Source organism: Myotis yumanensis, unplaced genomic scaffold (assembly GCF_028538775.1).
Source record: "Myotis yumanensis isolate MYYU_CA2020_CCGP unplaced genomic scaffold, mMyoYum1.0.hap1 SCAF_8, whole genome shotgun sequence".
In the NCBI taxonomy this organism is placed as follows: domain Eukaryota; kingdom Metazoa; phylum Chordata; class Mammalia; order Chiroptera; family Vespertilionidae; genus Myotis; species Myotis yumanensis.
In genome coordinates, this window is record NW_027223759.1 from 20,886,985 (window position 1) to 20,905,995 (window position 19,011).

Below are 19,011 nucleotides of genomic sequence, written 5' to 3' on the forward strand. Positions count from 1 at the left end.
GGCAATCTTGTCTCCCTGACCAGTTCAAGATCTCAGATTTAAGCCAATCACCACCTGGCATTCCCTTAACAACAGCTATTTGTCTAGAAATTGGCAAATGACTTAAGGTGGCTAATCAGGTAAAAAGGAAAAACTTACATTTTGTGCTAGGGAAGGATTTTTATTCCATGCTTTTCCTATCTGCCTGTGTGTGAAAAAAGAAAATGTATTGGCTCAGCTGTTGATGGCAACCATGTTGAAACCATGAGAGAAGACACCTGAAACAAGATTAACCGTTAGAGGAGAAGGAAGCTGAGCAAATCACAAAGAAATGGATCCAGATGAGTATATCTTACCTAGAGTCCATCCTGCCTCTAGACTTTCTCTATGTGAGATTTTTTTAATTCATCTTTATTGTTGAAAGTATTACAGACATCCCTTTTTTTTTTCTCCATTGACCCTCTGCACTCCACACCCCCTACCCCAAAGCCTTCACTGTACCATTGTCTGTGTCCATGGATAATGCATATAAGCATATTAGTTATTTGGTTCATCTCTTCCCCCTACCCCCTTTCCTCTGAGATTCGTCAGTATGTTCCATGCTTTTATGTATCTGGATCCATTGTGTTCATCAGTTTATTTTGTTCATTAGATTCCACATATGAATGAGATCATGTAATACTTGTCTGTCTTTGACTGGCTTATTTCACTTAGCATAATACTCTCCAGGTCCCTCCCTGCTGCCTCAAAGGATAAGAGACCCTTCCTTGCTCTTTGCTGCATCTACTGTAAGGATGAAGACCATTCTCAGCAAACAGACTGTGGACATCCCAGAAAATGTGAACATCACTCTGAAGAGATGCACAGTTATTGTGAAGGGCCCCAGAGGCACCCTGAGGAGGGACCTCAACCACATCAATGTAGAGCTCAGTCTCCTTGGAAAGAAAAAGAAGAGGCTTCAGGTTGACAAATGGCGGGGAAATAGAAAGGAACTGGCCACAGTTCACACTATCTGCAGTCATGTACAGACATGATCAAGTATGTTACACTGGGCTTCCATTACAAGATGAGGTCTGTGTACGCTCACTTCCCCATCAACATCATTATTCAGGAGAATGGTTCTCTTGTTGAAATTAGAAATTTCTTGGGCAAAAAATACATCCGCAGAGTTCGGATGAGGTCAGGCATTGCTTATTCAGTATCTCGAGCCCAGAAAGATGAGTTGATTCTTGAAGGAAGTGACCTTGAACTTGTATCAAATTCAGCTGCTTTTATTCAGCAAGTCACAACAGTTAAAAGAAAGGATATCAGAAAAATTTTGGATGGTATCTATGTTTCTGAAAAAGGGACAGTTAAGCAGGCTGATGAATAAGATCTAAGTTGTCCAGCTATAGAAACACCAAGATGCTAAATGATTTGTCACACTTGTTTATGAAACTATAGAGATGTACAATAAAAGCCTTATATTGATTTGGGGGAAAAAAGAGATCCTTTTTTAAAAAAAAACATATTTTTATTGATTTCAGAGAGGAAGGGAGAGGGGAGAGAGAGAGACAGAAACATCAATGATGAGAGGGAATCATTGATCGGCTGCCTTCTGCACACCCCCTACTGGGGATCAAGCCCACAACCCGGGCATGTGGCCTTGATTGGAATTGACCCCGGGACCCTTCAGTCTGCAGGCCAATGGTCTATCCACTGAGCCAAACCAGCTAGGGCAAGAGATCCTTCTTTTTTACAGCTGCATAGTATTCCATTGTATAAACATTCTATGTAAGATTTTAAATGTCTGTCACTTAAATAAGTGTGAGTCTCTTCCTGTCTCTTGCTGTTAGAAACACACTAGCCCATATACAAGGTCAATTAAAATACACAGAGAAGAAGACAAGTACCTGAAATCATAGTCTGTCCTAACTGAGGTTGCTAGATTAGTGTCACCCCTCTTTGTCCTGGAACCTCAGGGTCTCATGTGCCATGCTGCTGGAAAGACCACATTCCATGCTGTCCACATCCTTTGGATCTATAAAACTAACCCCAGGAACTGAAATTTGACTGCTATGTCTCCTCTTAGAACCTTTGAGGAACTTGGTCAACATATTCTCTAGTCCTAGTTTTCCATCTGTAAAACAAGATTGATGACTCTTGTCGAGATAACTTTCATAGTCCACCTAATAAATCCATTGGCCCTTTTCAAAACCTCATCCATTTCTCTCTACTCATCCTCTCTCTAGTCCCCTGACCCCCTCAACCAAGAGCAGGAAGGGGTGGGATTTCAAGTAGTGGTGCTAAAAACACCTCCTGAACAGGTGCAGTTTCGCTCTATGGATAACTAGAGCCTCTGTGACAAAAGAAAATCCATTAAGGTAGATGTGTATAACCCCTCTGCCTTCAGCCCACTGCTTGGCAACACCTTGCAGAATGGGCTGAAGGTGCCAGTCCTTACTTTGTGCCAGTCCTTTGGACCTTTGGAACATTATAAATTCCATTCCAGGGCCCTAGATGGTGCTGGAATACAGAAAGTCACTTCTGCTTCTTCCCTAAGAACATCTGCCAGGTACAGACTAGGCCAGGTTTAGAGAATGGGACTCCTTGAGTGGGAGGGACACACCAAATGGCACTGTATTGGGCACTTGCTTTCCTCCCCCATCACTAAACATTTCAGGCAGTGGTCCCTACAGTAAACACTGAAGGCAATATTGTAGGGAATAAGAGATCCTACAAAATGTCATGATGGAACCTGAGAGCCCTTACAAGCCTTCTCCTCTTCACCAGGGATGTGGGAGGTAATCACTTTGCTTTGACTCCCAAGACTCCATCTCCCAAATAGTTTTCTATTCCCTGGGACAAGGTATGACAGTATTCAGATACTTTATCTGAAAAACAGAGAGATTGGAACAGAGAATCATTGCAGTCACTTCAGAATGCATATTATTGGTTATAGCATTTCCTAGAAAGGAATTCATGAGACTCCTGGAATTTAAGACTTGAGCCAAGTAGCCTCTCTGGCCTCAGTGTCCTCAACTGTTCTATAGTCTCTATGTGTTTCTCAGGGTCTACCAAAATCAGATTAGAGAGATGAAGGAATGTGAGAAATGCAGCATAATCACTTGTCTCATTTTCATATTTGGATAGTATGGAAATATTTCCTTCTTTCTATCTCTATCTCTATCTCTACCTCTCTGCCTCAGGAGGCATGAGAAGGTGGTGACTTCCCACCCTGGTCTTCCCTCCATGTTTTATTCCAGTCTCAGCCTTCTCAGTGACTTGTGGGGCCTCCTTCCACAGGTCTCCCCAGTTGGAAAGATAGCCGAGGCCTTCAGACATTATCCCTGCCTGCAAAGTCTCTGCTGATGCTCTGGGGGTTGTCTTTCACATGTGCTTTCCTCCCACCAGGTCTTCCAACCCTGAAGCAGTTGTGTGGGTCTTAAGACTGGATCTCAGCAGTTGCTGCACACACCCTGTGGGCATGTAGGTTCCCACCAGATCTTTCTGCTCCCATTAGGGATCAAGGTGGACATCAGCCCGCTCCACCTGGCTGCTGATCTACCCTGGAATGCATGGGCAAGGGGGAAACGATGGTTCATGGGGCTAAGAAAAATGTCTGCTCCTCTTCCCATTCTGCGCCTTTCTCTCTTTTCAGCTTATAAGACTAAAGTTCAGATCAAGGTCGGGGGAAGAGGGCTGCTAATAGAGTTCAGATTTCAGACACAGAAGGAGTTGGGAGGCAATTTCTGGACCTCTGTTTAGAGACATCTTACAGGACATTTTCTCATCACCCAGCAATCAGATCCTGAGTACCTACTATGTGCCAGGCTCTGTGTCAAGGGCCAGGGGATACCAGGCTGAGCCCTACAAAGCCCAGAGAAAGGGGATAGACATACTAATGATGACAAATGTGCTAACAGTGGTGCATAGTACATGCAAAGGGATGTGAGAACTCTGAAAGAAGTGACAGCAGCTATGAAACATTTTAGAGATGTGTGCTATTCTAAGGCAGAATAATTAGGAAGGAATATTCTCAACCATCTGGAAACAGAACCAACTTATGTATCAGACACAATTTCTAAAAGTCCTACACCTTGCCCAGTTTTGGTCAAGCTTCACATCTTATCTCTGTGAATGAAGTCCCTGGGACAGTACAGGATGTGTGGCCTGAGTGACCCAATACAGCAGCCCTGCCTGATGCAAACTGGCCCAGAGCAATAATTGCCTTCACTCTTTTATTTAGTCATCAATAAATAAACATTGCTTAAATGCCTACTATGTACTGGGTTTGGCGATAGCATATTTTATTTATTTGATTGTAGCACCATCGGACTGCAATTTCATGAGGGCAAGAGATCAGATCTGACTCACTCATTCTTTTTTTTCCAAGTGAATTTTATTTATTTACTTTTAAAACAACTATATAAATTTCAAATGTACAATATAATTCAATATCTGTGTACTGTATTGCATGCTCACCACCAAAAGTCGTTTCCTTCCATTGCCATATTTTTTTTATAAATCTTTATTGTTCAGATTATTAAAGATGTTCCTCTTTTTTCCCCCCATATCTCCCCTGCACCTGGTTCCAACCCCACCCCATGCCCTTACCCCCTGCCACTGTCCTCATCCATAGGTATAAGATTTTTGTCCAATCTCTTCCCACACCCCTCACACCCCTTCCCCATGAGAATTGTCAGTCCACTCCCTTCCTATGCCCCTGCTTCTATTATATTCACCAGTTTATTCTGTTCATCAGATTTTTTTATTGACTTGATTTTTAGATTCACTTGTTGTTAGATATGTATTTGTTGTCACTTTGTTGTTCATATTTTTTATCTCTACCTTTTTCTTCTCCTTCTCCTTCTCCTTCTTCTTCTTCTTCTTCTTCTCCTTCTCCTTCTCCTTCTTCTTCTTCCTTCTTCCTTCCTTCTTCCTTCTTCCTTCTTCCTTCTTCCTTCTTCCTTCTTCCTTCTTCCTTCTTCCTTCTTCCTTCTTCCTTCTTCCTTCTTCCTTCTTCCTTCTTCCTTCTTCCTTCTTCTTTCTTCCTTCTTCCTTCTTCCTTCTTCCTTCTTCCTTCTTCCTTCTTCCTTCTTCTTCTTCTTCTTCTTCTTCTTCTTCTTCTAGAATACCCTTCAGCATTTCATATAATCCTGGTTTGGTGGTGATGAACTCCTTTAGCTTTTTCTTGTCTGTGAAGCTCTTTATCTGACCTTCAATTCTGAATGATAGCTTTGCTGGGTAGAGTAATCTTGGTTGTAGGTTCTTGCTATTCATCACTTTGAATATTTCTTGCCACTCCCTTCTGGCCTGTATAGTTTCTGTTGAGAAATCAGCTGACAGTCATATGGGTACTCCCTTATAGGTAACTAACTGTTTTTCTCTTGCTGCTTTTAATAGTCTCTCTTTGTCTTTTGCCCTTGGCATTTTAATTATGATGTGTCTTGGTGTGGTCCTCTTCGGATTCCTTTTGTTTGGGGCTCTCTGCGCTTCCTGGCCTTGTAGGTCTATTTCTTTCACCAGGTAGGGGAAGTTTTCTGTTATTATTTCTTCAAATAGGTTTTCAATATCTTGCTCTCTCTCTTCTCCTGGCACCCCCATAATTCGGATGTTGGTATGCTTGAAGTTGTCCCAGAGGCTCCTTGCACTATCTTCATATTTTTGTATTCTTTTTTCTTTTTGCTTTTCCAGTTAGGTGTTTTTTGCTTCCTCGTATTTCAAATCTTTGATTTGATTCTTGGGATCCTCTAGTCTGCTGTTGAATTTCTGTATATGATTCTTTATTTCAGACAGTGTATGCTTAATTTCTGACTGGTCCTTTTCCATTTTTTTGGCATTCTCATTAAGATCTTTGAAGGTGTCACTAAGTTTCTCAGAGGTCTCACTAAGTTCCTCGGAGGTTTCTAGAAGATTCTTGAGTAACCTTATAACTGTGGTTTTAAACTCTATATCCAGTAGTTTGCTTTCCTCCTTTTCTTTCATTCATGACATGTTTCTTTGTCTCTGCATTTTGGCTGCTTCCCTGTGTTGATAGAGTGGCTTTGTGTGATAGATGTCCTATAGGGCCCAGTGGCTCAGCCTCCCCAATCACCTGAGGTGGACACTCTTGGTGCACCCCTTTGTGGGCTGGGTGCACAGTCTTGTTGTAGTTAAGCCTTGACTGCTGTTGGTATCACTGTGAGGAATTAACCTCCAGGCCAATGGGCTGTGAGGACCCACTGTGTCTATAGTGGAAGAACTGCTGTGCTGGAGACACCCTTATGGGGCAGGACTTGCTTCAGTGGGGCTTTGGTGCTCACTGAGTCTGCCTCTTGAGTGTGTCACTTATGGATGTGAGGAGTTGAAATCTGGTATCTGACCACTGGGTACACTGGCTTCTGGATCTCCAGGAGATGCAAAGTCAGCCACTGCCTGAGGCCATCCAGCAGGAGCCACAGTGAGATCTGCAGATTTCTCCTCTTTGTTTGGGGTTTGGAAAATTTGGAGCTTTCTGACCCAGCTGCAGTTTGTTAGGTTAGGCCAGGGGTGGGCAAACTTTTTGACTCGAGGGCCACAAAGGGTTCTTAAACTGGACCGGAGGGCCGGAACAAAAGCATGGATGGAGTGTTTGTGTGAACTAATATAAATTCAAAGTAAACATCATTACATAAAAGGGTACAGTCTTTTTTTTTTTTTTAGTTTTATTCATTTCAAACAGGCAGGATCCGCCCCGGGCCGTAGTTTGCCCACGGCTGAGTTAGGCTGAGAAAGGACAGGCCATTCATATGCAAAAGCCGTTGTGCACAGCTGTAAATTGGGTGGGGCAGGGTCTCAGGGAATCACCAGGGCAGAGCCAACAGTGATGGCTGCCAGTCAGCCATCTCCGCGTCTCCGCTTCCCTGTGTCCTGTGCCCCTACACAGTAACAATGATCCCTGCAAGTACCTCTGCAAGAAAGCCACCCTCGCTTTCTGACCCGATGCCAGAAAGTCCAGTTTCTCCCCATAGGAGTCTGGGTCCCCAGAGTCTCGCCAGAAACTGGAGTTAAGAGCAGTCGGGAGCCTGTATCTCCCTTCCAATTGAAAAAAACAGTTGCCAGCTCATTTCACACACCTCCGTACCTCTGCTCTTCCATGCCTCCGCACCTCCTACCCAGTCTCAATGCACTTTTTTCTTTCCTTCTAGTTGTAGAACTTCCACTCAGCCAGCTTTCCCGTGGTTCTGGATGATAGCCGTTTTGTCTTTTAGTTGTAGTTTTGGTATGGTTGTGAGAGGCAGCAAGTACAGGTGTATACCTTATGCCACCATCTTGGTTCTCCCTAACTCACTCATTCTTATGTCCCCAGCTCAGACCAGTGCTCAGCATACACAGGTTCTCAGTCAATATTTGTAGAATGAATAAAAGAAATGATGTAACAGCTATGGAGACTTACAGTTGTACTAGTAAAATTATAATTATAGGCAGTAGTTGTCTCTCATTTTCTTCTACTTCCCCTAACCATACAATACCCAAACACAAATCCAGATATGTAGTGGACATGAGTAGGTAAAATGGGATAGAATATATTTAATTGGAAAGTATCTAAGGAAAAAGAAATCTAACACCTACAATCATAGTACATGTGAATCTTCTTTGTTCTTCCCGGTTTCCCCTCCTACCCTATGCCTTGCTTAGCCCAAGGCCTATTTTCACCAGTCCTTGCCTACTTATAAAATTCTGGTGATGCCGGTACAGGTAGGAATTTAAGGATAATCTCATTACAGAGTGTTTGCCTCTAAGTAGAGGGTGATGAAATTTAATTTAACGATTCAGCCAAACTTTAGTGGAGATATAGTTGATAGAGGTACCATACCAGGTACCAGGAAATCAAATATTAATAAGACACCTTTCCAAGGAAAAAATAAATTGCACAAATATAAAGCCAAGTATTCAAAGTCTAAGAAACCTCCAGAGGAATGTTGGAGATTTAGAGAAGGAAAGTTGGGAGAATCCAGGACATTTTCATGGGGCAAGTGGCATTGAGATACATCTCCCTGTTGTTTGGGCCTGGCATAGATTGAGGTGAGCAAGGCATTCTACGTTAAGGAAAGATAACAACAAAGACGCAAAAATGCTGGTGACATTTTTCCTTTCTGCTAGAGCTCAGCATGCACATAGGGACCAGAACAAGATGTCAATAGCAGTAACAACAGTGACTAATATTTATTGAGCTCTTACTACATGGCAGATACTCTTCATTTAATCCTCATGATTGAGAAAATTAGTAATGTTACTTCTCCCATTTACAAATGGAAGAAACTGAGGCATGGAGAAGTTAGGTAACTTGCCCAAGCTCGCATCTCATTTAAGTGGTGAAGCTGGGATTTAAATTCATATCATGTGGACTGCCATGTCATATTGCATATTGACTACAATTTTAGACTGCGTTTTTCAAACTATGTTCCAGAGAATACTGGTCTTATGAAATGCCCAACCCACAAAAAAAATTCTGTACTGGTCAAACAAGTTTAGGAAACCCTCTATAGTATACTGTCTACCCTCTTGGGAGAATTACCACACGTTATTATATAGTGAAAGTTCTGGTAACAACCATAGTATAAAAACATGTTTTAACTTTCTAACGCAGTGTTTTCCAAATGCATCTAACCAGAAACTCTGCATTCATCTAGCACTTATTGACAACCTAACACATAGAAATCTACAGAAAACTCTTGGGAAATACTGCCTTAGGACATTATTCCTCTCACTCTTCCTCTGCTGAGGAGGTACTCTCTAGAATAAATAATAATAGCTTCTATTCATTTAACACTAGGATTTTTCCAAGTGCTTTAACAAATATCATCTCATCTTATCATATTTTAAGCTTTCAAACTATTTTTCAAATTCCTTCTTTTTCCTTCTTTGAAGCAGAATCCTAAGTGATTGCAGTTCTAAAGGTGTATCTCAGAAAGTTAACACCCATGTCTATCTTTTTTTCAAATCAGAATGGTGAAATATTCTACTACTTAAAAAAAGAGAGAGAGAAATCCTTTTCTTCTAACAGATTTTATCAGTTTCTAGGAATTACTTAAAATGTGCTTATGAGAGTAAATGTCAAAGATTAACACTTCTCAACTCCTTTAAGAGGTCCCCTCCCAGACATTTATTCTGATAAAATTACTTTCTGTTAAGGATTACTTTACAAGGATCACAATTTAAACTAAAACATTTTAAGAGAAAATGAGGGTGTATTTATTTTTTAATAGAGCATTTTAATAGCCACATGACTTCCCCTCCCAGAAATATTTGCTTCCAAAAACAGAGTTTTGCTTAACTCAAAGGAATGACTTGGTAATGTTGGGTTTCAGGCTGCAAGGGGACTATCTGGAGAAGTGAAGGATGTTATTTTTATCCCTCACATCACCTCCTGAAGGCAATTGCCCTTTCCATCTACCAACAAACCTGGTAGATGGAAAGGGCAATTGCCTTCAGCTTATTCTGATCATTCCTACCCATTCTGTCTCCTTCTGAATTCCTGGAATGTTTGGACATTGAAATTGCAACTGGTGTGAATCCTGGCTCCATCACTAACTCATTGGGTAATGTTTATTAAACTACATTTAGCTCATGTTCTTTATCACTAATTATAAAATAACACTGTTTAATAACGTTGTTGATGTGAGGATAAAACTGGAACAGATGCAAAGCTTCTAGCAGCCCTCCTGACACATCAACACACCGTAGGTGCCCAGTGAGTGGAAGGATGTGGATCTCCATTTGCCTCACAAACTGCCAGCAAGAGAGGCAGCCAGGAGCTAAATGTTGCCTCAGTGGCTCTAAGATCATACCTTTGAGATGCTTTCTTAACATGGAAAAGTGGGTAAAAGCTTGTCTTTCTCCCCATAAAAACCCAAGAGGTGACTCAAGAAGACCACTGGCTCACCACCCGCCACCATTTCTCTAGCACTTAATCCCATTCATTCCCCAGTGGCTGCTCTGGGCCACATTCTAGGGCACCTGGGCCTTGCCTTGGGAGGCACAGGGAGCACTCATTACTTCTCCTTGACAGCTTGTGGCTACAAAACCATGCAGGTGAGTGGGGCACTAGAAAAGTTTTGTGGCTTGAGATGGAGGCAGGGGGCCAGGAAGCGAGCATATTCTCAGCCCAAATGCCAAGTTCAATAGCTTCAATAAAACCACCCTAACCTACAAAGTCCAGAGGTCACCATTTGGAAATGGAAAACCACCACCAATCAATTATCATGGGCCGCAGTATTGCTGGATTTCAAAAGGAGCTGGACAGCATGAGGTCAGGCCTGATTCCTCCCTTTAGCTGTCCCCATTTCTATTCCTTAAATGGATAAAAGGCTATGGGTCTCAATTTGTGACTAAATGCACCAGAAGGAGGAAATGGGTTGTTGTGGCAAGTGTGATATTGCCCCAACACCCCTCTTCAATAGCCTCATCCTAAACCCGGGTCCAAAGCCCACCAATGCTGCTTTGTTCCCCTGGGCTTCCCAAAGGCTGGCAGCTTTGTGGGCAAGGCTGACAGACCAGTGAATGCCTGCATCCACCCCACCCCCCAACCTCTACCCTGCATCCCCCAGCCTAAGACAGCAGCCCTCCTCTCCTCTTTACATTCCTCTAGGAATCTTCCACGGGTGGTCTCAGGTGTCACCTGCAACCAGAGCTTCTGTCTGGCTTTCAGGGCTTTGCACAGTCCCTGAGCCCGGTCACCCCAGGCTCCAACCAGCAAGCTGAAAGGCCTGGAATTGCAGACATGAGGACAATGGGTCTGCTGGGCTGAAAGCATTCCAGTCTCCCACATTCAGTAGGAAGGGGTGTGTGGTGGAGAAGAAAGGTCATTCATGCGGATGGCTTATGTTTTCCCAAGCCAGCATTCCTCACAAACAGCTGTGTTTATACAAAACTGGAGGACAGAAAGAGAAGGAGAAAAAGGACAGTGTCCTAGGGATGACATCATTCTGTCTTGTCTGCTCCACCTCCCCCACTGTCGACAGGAGTGTGGCGGGGAAAGTTACAGAGGCTGGTGGACGTGCTTGGTACAAGTGCATGCAGTATTCATACATGCATGTGTTTATTAGATATACAATCTCCCTGCTCTCCACTCTGCCCTCTCCCCCATATCCAGAGCATCCTAATACATTTGGCTGAACACTATTTTCCCTGGAACAGCACCCTCTGAGGAACGCTACATTTGGGAGCTCATATTCCTCCTTCAAATCTCTTTAACAAACCCCCCTCACTGAAGAAAAGCCTGACAGGAGGCAGAGTCATTAAAGTGAATGAAAATGCCTCCAAGGAGAGATTAGCCCCATAGCCATTCTCATATCAGACAAAGGCCCCTTTCATGCAGACTCCAGCCACTGGGAGTCCTGTAAGCAGAGATTAGGGAACAAATTCTCAGAACCTAGAAGCTCTGGCTCTTCGGGAGACATGCCAATGCAGCCTCCTCTGGCTAGACCTTAAGAACTCAGCTTCTGCTTAAGCTGCCCTTGGCTTCTTAAGACTCAGACGTTAAGGAAGGGGGCTCCACAGGGGCAAATATATCCCCTCTTCTCTGAGCCAGGCCTGTCCCTAACATTATCCAGATGCACAAGGCCCTCACCTGTTCTTTCCCTTTGCCAGAGAATGTAATGTGATCATCCCCCAGCCTCTTGCTTCATTGTCTCAGGTAGGTAGGAAGTCCTTCCACCAGCAGTCTAGCATAGCCCCTTCTGAGCCTCAGCAACTCACCTGCAACTCTCTTATTGAGCATCTATTTTGTGTCATGCTGAGCATTACATGATGTGGGTGCAAAGAGATGGTCAGAATAAGACCCCTGCTGTCAAGGCAACTACTGTTTGCTTCAGAAAGACAGATATGCTCATAGTGAGTACAATTCAATATAATGTGGGTCTATTGAAGGATGTCTGTAAAAATGTAGGAATGACATCAAAGTTAGTCTATTCTATATCTGGAAGGCTCAGGAAAATTTCATAGGAAAGGTAATACCTGAGCCACGTCTTGAAAGAGGAGTACATGTTTACCAGGTAAACTTGGACTGTGGATGGAGGCGTAGGGAGGAGAGAGAACATTCCAGCCACAGCGTGTAGCATGGACAAAGGCATCAAGCATGACAGAGCATGTTGCCCTGAGTAGCCTCTAAGGATCCTCCCCTAGAGGAGCAGAGCATCTGGGGAACAGTGTTGAAAGAGATGAAGTAAGAGGTAGATGGGGTCAAATTATAAAGGGCCTTGTATGCCAATCTGAGGAGTTAGAGGAAATCTAGTCTTCAAATTTCAGAGCTGCTGAGGGTTTTTATAAGCAAGGGACATTCCATAGTCAGACATGCATTTTAGAGAGATAGCTCTGGAAGGTGTCCAAGGTTGGAGGTAGGGAGACCAGTTAAAATATTATTTCAAGAACCTAGAGAAGAAATGGTGAGGATTTGTTAGGCAGTGATGACAACATTAGGGTTGGAGAGAAGGAATACATATATGAGACAACTGAAAGAGGAGAAAATGGAAGTAACTGGCAGATTTTGGACTTTCCAGTCTCCATAATGGCATGAACCAATTCCCTAAAATAAATCTCTTTCTGTATAAATACACTTTCTGTTGATTCTATTTCTCTGGATAACCTGACTAAAACAACACATAAGTCACAATCCCAGGCTCTGCGTTCTGGAGAACTCAGCCTAAGAAAGGTTATGATGTCAACTTTTATATTACTATAGGATAAGGAAGTGAATATGGATATCCAACTGGGGGTGCCCACAAAAGGAATATGGATCTAGAAGTCACCCACATGAAAAATAGTACTTGAAGCTGAACAGAGGGAAAAGAGAGACATAGATCATTCAAAACTCAAAATATCATTACGTGAGATTCCTTGTCTTTACCCAAAATAAATAAATTCAGCTGCTCTGTCCAAACTTATTCAAATGTTTTGAGGGGGGGGATAAAATAAAGTATCATTGTACTCATAAAACATGGGTACATATAGAGATCTCATCAGGGTCACAATTCAACTTGAGATGTTTACAAGAAATTGTACTCTTTCAGGCAGTCTTTCCCCTGACAGCACGCTATCTGCAACACTGGTTCAGTGGTCACATTGGGCTGTGTTTTAGTCCCCATACCTTTTCTAATTAGTCATATCATTCTGGCTTTAAATGAGTGGAAGGTATGGCATTGTCTCCAGGAATATCACTTTTTTATTTTAAACTTACTGTTATGCCAAGGCCTCACTTCTGACCGCAACCAGTTCTGGGCAGCTTCTTTTCTTTTTTAGAATATTATTCGTTGGAATAAATGAGCAAATTCAGCCTTGGAACTATAACATTTGTTTTCCCTTTAGCAAGAACACAACTAATTCAATCAATTTTTGAAAAGAAACTTTGCTGCTTTCCCATTTTCACTGATTCTACAGTGTTTTTAACAGTTTAGAACTATGTATAAAAATCTAAACATTAAGCCATGTTTTATAAAAAAGAAGTTTATGTTAGAAACAAAGCTTATAACAAATAACACATTTTAGGGAACAAATAATTTTAGGCAATGACAATTATTTTAAATAATGAACTCTGATGGTGGTGAGCCCTAATAGAGCTCCACTCTGACTCTTAGGGCAGTGTCCTCACGCTCCTCTAGAGTGTCCTGGCCCAGAACTGGGGTGAGGATGGCAACACTGACTGAGGTCCTAGTCATGACTCCAATCACTCTTGTGTCATGCAATCCTGAACATATTGCTTCTCTTTCTTGGCCTCATCTTCTCACATAGGAAATAGTAAGGTGGAGCCAGTCACTCTCTAAGGTCCCTGTTATAATCCACATCCATGTGCTCATCTAAGATGCTGAATGCTTGCTTCAACCTGTTATTCCCCTCAGAGAGGCTTCAGTTAACACCATTATGCGCTCCTCCTCAGCTTTGCCTATCAGGTTCTTTGATCATCTGATCAGCATGTGTTTAACTCCACACACAGACTACACACACCACACTCACACCACACATGTGCATTCCACATGCATACACACCACAGTCACACAACACACATACACTCCACACATAACACACACACACACACACACACACACACACACACACCACAATGCATATACATCTATGTTTACTCCATGGTCTGTGTCCACTTCAGTACCCACCCCTACATGGTCTTGCCTCTTCTGTCTTTGTTTTCACCTGCATAGGAAAGTTCTGGATCAGGTTGCAGATGTAAAAACTCAGAGAGAAAGGAAAGGCAACAAGTATGCCAATGAATATCTAATAAAAAAATATTCCCTAACCTACCCCTTTAAAATAATGGAAAAGCTATTTGTTTTTCATATTTTACTTAGCTACTTTATTAGCCATCAGGGAAATCCTTTCTTATTTAGTTTTTGGAGAAATCTGGACTCAGATTCATCTTTTAATTATTTGTACTTATTTTAACATCTGTGCACATTCTGTAGCCTTTGACAGTTTTATGTTGCTTATGCTGTACAAAACACCCAGAACCTATATTCCCAGGCCAAGAATCTCACCAGTAACATCCAGAGGGGAAGGAAGCCATTACTTCCAGGATCTTGACTCATTGACATGGCCAAGCCTGGAATGTGTCCAGGTTCAGACTAAGGAGCCCATTGATTCCTGATCTCTGAGTTTTTCTCTTGTGTGTTTCCTTCATAGCAACTATTTGCAAATATATACATTTCCACTCTTGTTCCATTATTTATTATCTGGCTCCTCTGCTAGACTGCAAGACTTGTGGAAAGGTAGCTGTTGAACAACAGCATTGTCAGCACCCAGCATAATCTGTGACATAGATGCTTAGTAAATGCTTCTTGAATGTTGATTCATGAAACAGCTGGACCAGAAATGCAAGACATTAAATCTTAAAGGCAAAATTAACAACCCTCAAGTTTCAGCTGTTTTCTCACTTGCAGACGAAGAATATGAAAATGGGCTGAAAAAAAACATTCAAGTTAAGAAAGCCATGAGTCCCTGGAACAAGTTGAAACAGAAGAAAAGGCATTGGACTCAGAGCCAGAAAGTCTGATTTAAAATACCAGCTGTTTCTTCATCAATGTATGACCTTGGGCAAGTATTATTCTCTCTGAGTCTCTATGTCCTGTCAAATGAAGAAACAGCACCTGATCAGTATTTTTTTTACATTTTTTTAGCAGTAGAACTTCATATTTTATAGAGCAGATAAAAGCAGCATTTCACTAGCATGCAATATTTCCTATGTTTAAAGATGTAATATTTATTTCATATTTATACAACAATGAGTCTAAAGAGGCTTCTGATTAATACAAAAATATCAGATTCAGAGTTATGAATAAGAGCTGATGCCTTCTGTTAAATTTAATTACATACTCTCAAAATTCAGATTCACACAGATAAATGGTTTAAAAATAATTTATCCTCAGATAAACAGGTCTGATTTCCTAGTATGTGTTTAAAAGAATAGTCTAGTAAGGCTGAGACTGGGTAACTGGTAGACTACATTTCCCAGAGTCCCTCAGTTACATGTGGCCACATGACAGATTTCTAGTCAATAGCATGTGGTGGTGTGCATAGCCCCCAAAGAACCTTTGACACACAATCTTCCATGTTCTTTGGCCTTCTGCTGGCTCAATGCATAAGGACACAGAAAACTTGAGAGTCCTGAGTGAAAGATGGTGAAGCCACAGTTGGAAGGAGCCTGGACCCCACATCTCTGCTTGAAGGAGAGCTGCCCGTTATTCAGAAACACCAATTTTAGGCTTTATTCTACTAATATACCGGATCCATTGAGTAACTTTTTACAGCAACCAGCATTACTCTAACAACCTGGCAATGCAAGTTAACTTTTTGAAGTTCTCAAATGCCTTGAAATGTGGTACATATGTGTTGTTTCTATTAGAGCTTCTAAAATAGTTCATATATTTTTCATAGTGAAATGTGAATAAAATAAATGCTTGTGGTATCCCTGAAACTTCTTCATGAGGTTCCAGGTATTCGTGAAACATATTTGAAAATAAGTGTTTTCATTATGTCTGGACTAGATGTTCTAAAGATCTTTTCCAGCATCAACATTCTATTATTGAATATTTTTCCAATTTTCCAAAAGGAAGTCATACCGGTCTTTATAAAGAGAGAGTTACCCCTCTACTTCCGCAATAAAACAGCACCTAAGAATCACCACAGGTCATAATATTTCTAGCTTAATTATTGCATATTTAGAGGGTGAAGGTCTTCGTTAGAAACTTTAGTTCTAGGATCTTTTTTCTTTCAGACATAATAACAATCATGCTAAAAATGACCTGAGCTGTCTATCAAGCAATGATATGAGTTTTCTGGAAGGTCCTTCAAAGCAAAGTCAAAATTATAGCAATTCTTTCATGTGTTCTACTTATATCCAAACACGTTAATAAATGGCACTTTGCTAAATCTCACAATTACTAACCAGAACAAAAACAAGCAAGACCATTTCTCCTGCTGTGGCTTTTCTTCAAGAGCCATCACGCTCAGAAGCTGGGAATGGCCACAATGACCTCTGAGTGCACAGTCACAGTAGTAAATTGTACCAGGCACAAGCACAGCTCAGAAACTCCCTAAACCACAAGGAAATCCAGCCCTAACCTAAGGCAGGACTACCCCCAAAACTTTTCCAGGCTCATAGGAGGACCAGTGGTTGAGGAGAACAAGGGGAGGATAGCAATGTGGAAAACCTTGACAATTCCTAGATTCTAAATTTATCTAAACTTAGTAATGTTCACTCTGGGGACAGTACTACTAGTATGCTATCAATCTGCAGGGAATTTAAGAGCTCAAAGAACCTCTTTCATCACTGTCTGCCAAGCTTGAGAGCCTTGAAGAGAGGCATTAGCCTATAAGGTAAGGGAAAGATTCAAACAAACTTTGGTTTTAGGCATCCTTCAGTTTGAATCCAATGCTTCGATGCTGCTCTGTAACCTTAGGCAAGTTACATAACTATCGTGGGCCAAAGAGCAGCTTACAATGTGAATGGCAACCTGAAAGGAGCTTAGGGTCCAACTCGGTCCAACCCTGAGACCTCAGACCCAGCCGCAGGCCTCTGAGCCCCAGTCAGCTTCATTTTGCCCCATGTTTCAAGCATCCACTCAATGCTGAACCTGTCAGAAGGACAGTTGCTCTGTCTCTGCAGGCCAGAAACTCGGCAACCACTGAGTCCTTGCCCAAGTTATGTGGTAGAAGGGGAGCGGTTGTTTTCTTTTTTTCTTTTTTCTTTTTCTTCCTTTTTGTTTTTCTTTCACAAAACACTTGAGAAGCATGGAGAAAGCAATCTTTGTGAGGCCTGTGAAGATGTAACTTTATATGGCCTCCCAGCTGGGCCAGGCCTGCCACGTGTCAGGCTGGAAACCACAAAGAGAAGGAGGGTTTCTGCACAAAGGAAGCATGGATCTTTGGAGAAGATGATCCAAGGTTGAATCAAAATAAACTTGTCATAGTCTGAATGCTAGGACAGGCAAAACTAATTCCCAGTACCTAAGTCTCCCACCTTCTGGTCCAGACTGGAGATGGCTCCCAGATGGAGAAAGCTGTTTAGGAAGTGAGTATAAAATGACTCATGTCCACTCTCCATTGAAAGGAAGTGGCCTCTGCCAAATGCTAGAGGATGATATGGGGTGCAGGTTGGCTTTCTGACTGTCTGGCCTGTCATGTCCATCCTAGTATTATCATGTTTAAGTCCCAAGGTCTGACATTGGGAAGAAGTAACTGACTGCATTCTTCTTCCACAGGATTATACCCATTTTTATTTCTCAAGATTGTCCTTGCACTAGACTTAGTTTATTTTCTCTCCAGATTTGATTGGCCTCACCTGTCCCTGGATCTCAGTTCCTGGCTGAGACAGCTACATTCATCTTCTAAAACTGTCAGCCGCCTTGGCCTCCCACAGGGCAGGAGCTGGGTTTCAGCATGGCCTCCAACATGCTTATTGTGGTGGTTATGCAGCCTCAGCAACTCCAGCACCCAGATCCTACCCAGCTGGATTCATGGAGGTTCTGTCTTTCCCAGCAGCCGCCTAAAGAGGTAAACTCTGAATAATGAGAGGCAAATGATAAAAGGATCCAGCCAACCAATTCTTCCTTTCTCTCCACTCTCCACAGTAGAGTATCCAAAGGACTGTGCCAAGATATTCCAAGATCATACCTTAGATCCTTAGAAACCTTTCCAAAGATTTCCCATGCACCCCAATAACTCACATTATGTCTCTTGTTAAGATGAAGCCAACTCCGTAATGCACCACTTTGGGTCTTCATACCCTCTTTTTCGTCCCCGTCTTTATCCTTTACTTTTGCTGCCTTTTGAATTGCACTCTCCAAAATAAATGTTAGCATGTTTGCTTTGGGTTCTATGTTCTAAAGATCTAGCCTAAAACAGCCCTCATTATAGTTTCTCTCTTTCCAGGTGGAAGATTAAATTTAGGCAAACTGTCCTCACCTCCACCCACTAGCTGTTCTATTTCCTCCCTCTTCACAGTGTGTACCTCCTCAGTGGAAGTGAAGTAGTGTACCTCTTCAGCTATTACACCAATGAATTATATTCACTTTTCTTTCATTTCACTTGTTTTTGTTTTATACCTTGAACTTGGAGTTTTAGGATACCCTTAGTCAACTTATCAAAATTAAGGTATAAGTCAATGTACTGCCTTTACCAGGATCTAGAAAGAAAGAAAATCCCATTCACATAGACCCTGAGCAAGGTCTTCATATGTGCAGCAAAGAAGACCCAGACCAATAGTTAACACTAGCAGTTCATCCTGGGAGAGCATTTCCCAAAGTCAGATCCATCAAACACAGGTTATGTGAGATATTAAAAATCAAATGGTTTCGTTCTCAAATATACTCGGGTGCCTGAAGGTTAAACAAAATTAAACAGTTCCTCTTGCCCAGGATGATCTTTGAAATTTTACTGTAGTATTCTATAATGTTATTCTTCAGGAGAGTATTGGCAGCATTTTCAGAATTTTCTGGGACACAGTTTTATTCTAAGCATCTCACAAGATTGATGCCACACCAAATAACCACTTCCTATGTGCTGATGAAGCAGAAATTCTAGAAC

The 19,011-nt window shown here is 41.9% G+C and overlaps 1 long non-coding RNA gene and 1 pseudogene across 2 annotated transcripts in view; one reads left to right on the forward strand and one right to left on the reverse strand.

Annotated features, from left to right (window-relative positions):
• Positions 1-19,011, reverse strand: part of LOC139015546 (uncharacterized) — a 109,673-nt gene that overhangs the window by 22,575 nt on the left and 68,087 nt on the right. The window lies entirely within an intron of this gene.
• On the forward strand, positions 774-1,373 carry LOC139015545 (large ribosomal subunit protein uL6 pseudogene; annotated as a pseudogene).